The sequence below is a fragment of the Sinohyriopsis cumingii genome, chromosome 15 (genome assembly GCF_028554795.1).
Source record: "Sinohyriopsis cumingii isolate HCF-2022 chromosome 15, ASM2855479v2, whole genome shotgun sequence".
NCBI classification, from domain to species: domain Eukaryota; kingdom Metazoa; phylum Mollusca; class Bivalvia; order Unionida; family Unionidae; genus Sinohyriopsis; species Sinohyriopsis cumingii.
The window spans coordinates 123,653,581-123,658,195 of record NC_142975.1 but is presented as its reverse complement, the minus strand read 5'-3'; the positions used below and the strand labels follow the sequence as shown (position 1 = coordinate 123,658,195).

The 4,615-nt window shown below is 35.5% G+C and overlaps 1 long non-coding RNA gene across 1 annotated transcript; it reads right to left on the bottom strand.

The window, feature by feature from the left end:
- Positions 1-553: 553 nt before the first annotated feature.
- LOC149782665 (uncharacterized) lies at positions 554-3,131 on the bottom strand. The gene is made up of 3 exons (XR_016414611.1): positions 2,999-3,131; positions 2,325-2,464; positions 554-647 (listed from the first exon to the last, which is right to left on the bottom strand). It is a non-coding gene; the product is annotated as an uncharacterized LOC149782665 (long non-coding RNA).
- Positions 3,132-4,615: the final 1,484 nt, after the last annotated feature.

The following is a 4,615-nucleotide window of genomic DNA, read 5'->3' as shown; positions in this document are numbered from 1 at the left end:
TGCATGTTTTCACTGTTTCACATTTGTGCGACTCATCAGCAAGCCGTTCAAAGCCGAAGATTGATACTTCACACCATGCATCAAGAAACACTGCCCAAACAACTAACACAAAGAATCCTACGAATTCCTTATGTTAAGAAATTAGGCAGGATTCGTATTACGAACCAAACTGATTATATCATAAAGCCTCTTCGATACTGTACGTTATGACATCTGCTCCTCCATACTGGCTAATTACTCGGTCTGAGACATATCTTCCTAGCACTGAATTCCCGTAATCAACAAATAATCACGACAATCAATCAAAGCTATATACAGAGACGAAAATACAATTAGCACATGCGTCCAGTTATTACAGCAAAATCCTAAGGATTTGTATCCCAAGAATTAAAGTGTATATTATTCCAGTATATTTTTGAATTAAAACATATTTACGAATGTTAAGATCAAACAGAAAGAGTACATGGTTATACATAAAAACGCAGGAGGGAAATATTAAAACACTTTTTACACATTTATCTTCTTATGATTACATCAATTAAAATGGGCATATGTACAAGGTTGCAATCTGTTCCATTGACGTTTTCTTTTCCCTCGAGATTCAGAATGAACAGTCGTGCAGCATCATGCAAAAGCCTGAACTTCTCCTAGAATGTAAAGATAATCTTTGTTTGTGTATTTCATAGTGTATGCATAAAAGTGTGTTTGTGTATGTCTGGATGTGTTATGCATGCGTGTATTATGTACACTATCTTCCTTGCCCCGTTTAATAAAAAAATAATGCACTTAGCAACTGCTGTATCAAATTCGTGGACAATTAAATGGTGACTACGTAATGTTGTATATCAACAAAGGTAATTAACATCATGTTGTGTATTAACAAAGGTAATTTAACTCTTTGCACCCTTGTCATGGCCTAAAAGGTTACAGCGTCCTCCTCGGATGCGAAAAGTCGCGGGCTCGAACCCCGGCCAAGTCATACCAAAATCTTTTAAAACTGGTACTGACAGCTGCCCGCTTGGCGCTCAACACTAAGAGGTTAGTGATAAGACTTATCGGCATGGTGTGAAGATAACGTGATTGGGTGGGACACGATGCCACATGCCTGCGGCATGATTCCCCAATTCTAGACATCACTATAAACTGTCACACTGCAGACATCGTAACGATATGACTGAACATTTGTTAAAGCTACGGTAAAAATCCAACACACACACACACACACACACACACACACACGTGTACATTGCATAGCATAACATTGTCCTACAGGTAAATAAAGCTCAGTCGGTGATATGGATTTTATTCTGGCTTTAAATTTCAATACGCTAACGCATCCTGGGTGGCCGAGTAATCTAAGTTGCTCGCCTTTATGGATCACGAACATCTAACCTATATCATCCTGAGTTCGAGTCTCTGGCTTGGTCAAAGTAGGTAAGAGAGAACGCTTGCCAGTAGCTACCCGTGGGTCGGTAGTTGTTCCTTAATTTTTTCCCTACATTCTTACTCCACCAGATACCAGTTTCTAGTACCAGTTTAAAAAGTATTTGATATGACTCGGCCGGGGTTCGAACCCGAGACCATCTGCATCCGATGCAATTGAAATACATTTCCGTTTTTGGTCATATGTATAAATCCTTTTCACTACAAAGCTATGAAAGTGGCCAGAGATTCCCTAAAGTGAATGTTTAAACTCTTTTATTAACATTCTCTCTCCAATGTTGTTTCTTTTCTTCTTGATATCGTGTAAATATTTGAAACGTCCCGAGAAAAGTACGCAAATACTATGTTAACAATCTTACTTAATTCAAGGTAAAATCAGGCTTGATTGCGAAGCTTTTTTTCATTCTCTCCAAAAGAACTTCAACACCTTTTTAGCTGTATTCCTGATCAGAGACTACAGAAAACAAGCAGACGAGTTTGCGGTTACAATGTGTGACACTTGTCATCTTATTCAAACCCCTTGTGCTGTAAATTGTTTTCTTATTTTTCATTATTTCATTTCTTTATTTAGCTTTGTTTCCATACAACATGTACTGGAAACTAAACTGTAGGGTTTAGAGAGGATATTGGTAACGAGGAGCGAATTTAACTACACTTATATGCATACGACGATTTACAATTTGACACATATGGCATATGTAGCTATTCAATACAACACTCTCCAAACCATCATTGTTATATATACATACTTACATATGGAGTTTTATATCACTGAAACAGTTCGTTCTTTCATGAGAAACGTAAATTGTTCTTAGTTTCCTGTTTTACTTTGCTGTTTTAATGGAAATGTTGATACTGTATATGATGTAAGCTTTTCTTACGAATGTATCCACTTCAAAAATGTTCTTTTCTCTTGCGTGTTTCAGCGATTCGTCCAGGTCGAAAAATCCCGTCTCATCCAGATGACACAGAACAGAAAAACACTCCATACACTATTCCATGTTGGCCTGATCTGGTCGCCCTGCAACATGATAACAGGTACAATATGCAACAGGAAAGTGTTCAGACGTTTTACAAGTTTAATTTTAACTTTGACGAGACCGGATTATGTACCTTTCGTCAAAATATTCCCAGATATTTTGTTTTCCTTAAACAGTTAACAGTTACCTCCCTTTTATTTCAGCAGAACTTTTGAAGTAAGAACATAGATACGTAAGATACCATAAATAAAGAAATGAGTAGAAAATTCCAACACGTCTTTTTGGACAAAAGCGAATGTAGAAACCTTAAATTAGATTGCATTTTGCCCAATATCGTTGTAAAGTTCTACAATATCTTTTCTATTCATTGTTTGACATATGATATGGGGGGGGGAGGACTTTTTAAAAAAACAAATTTATTGCCAAACTTAATATTGATTGAAGTAATTCTCATCATTGTAATATAATTTAATGTTTTACTTCGTGTTTGTTAAATATTACTGTAAGTTCTGTTTCGAAAAACGACAAACTTTCAACTTTATAAAAATTAAGTTAGCATTGCAGTAAGTAATTACTTGATGTGAATCAAGACATTTTGTTTGGCACTTTCATAAGTGGCCCTGACACCGTGGATATAAATTATTGCCAGCTTTTTAGCATTGACCAGTAATTCCCCATCCAGCTTAAATGTTGTTGCAATGTACAATAAAGATCGTTCCTGAAAATAAGAATGAATATATATATATATATATATATATATATATATATATATATATATATATATATATATATATAATATTTATCAATATGAAACGAAAAATCATTATTCTGTTATGTTACTCCTCCCGTTAACAAACAATTTATAACACACATGCCCAATACAAACATTTACATTGTCGTTGTCTCTGTAATTTTAGACCACCTTCTTCTACGTTCAGGACTTGTAAAGTTTTTTCATATAATTTTGCGAATAATCCAGCTGGTTAAATCGGGAATCGCTTCTTTATTTGGAATGCCTGTAGCACTAGTACGTCACACATTGTGCTAGATATGTCTATTTTTTGGAATGTCCGTAGCTTTTATAGGCCACACCTTGTGGTAGATCATTATTATTTGGAATGTGCGTAGCTTTTATGGGACACAAATTGTGTTAGATCACCCTATTATTTGGAATGTGATTAGAATGTATAGGCAATAAGTAGTACTTTATCACTCTAACATTTGGAATGTGCTTGGAACATATAGGCCACACTATTGTGCTAGATCAGTCTACTATTTGGAATGTGTTAGGAATTTATAGGCCACACCTTGTGCTAGATCACTCTAATATTTCGAATGTGTTTGGAATTTATAGGCCACACTTTCTGCTAGATCGCTCTAATATTTCGAATGTGTTTGTAATTTATAGGCCACACCATATGCTAGATCACTCTAATATTTGGAATGTGTTTGTAATTTATATGCCACACTTTCTGCTAGATCAGTCTACTATTTGGAATGTGTTAGGAATTTATAGGCCACACCTTGTGCTAGATCACTCTAATATTTCGAATGTGTTTGGAATTTATAGGCCACACTTTCTGCTAGATCGCTCTAATATTTCGAATGTGTTTGGAATTTATAGGCCACACCATGTGCTAGATCACTCTAATATTTGGAATGTATTTAGAATATATTGGCCATACCTTGTGCCATGCCACTCTAATATTTGCACAACTTTAAAGATAAGTCACCTTAGTAGGTCACTACTATATTTGTAATTTATAAAGAAGCTTCAATACCGTGCATGTTAGTAGGATGTTGTAGAATATTTAATTTTCATTAAAAGCATTCGATGGATGGTGGGTCCCACAGACTAGATGGGCTAATGTGGGGATTTACATTTCAACTTGCCCAACTCCCGGGACAAGCTCAAGTCCGGCTCGGGGAACCTCATGTTTCCAAGTAACTTGCCCACAGGCAAGTCAAAAAAAATGAAAGATATGCAATGTGTTTTGGTAACTTCCAGTGCTTGAGATGATTTGTTATGATATTTCATATGATGTAAAGTATATTTCACAAGGAAGGTTTCAAGAACTGCGTTAATTTCCAAACGACATTGTTTACTAGTCTGTATTCATTGTGTGTAAACTTTTGTTGAATATATAAAAAATATTTCAGACGTACAGCAATACAACAATGCAAGGAATGGA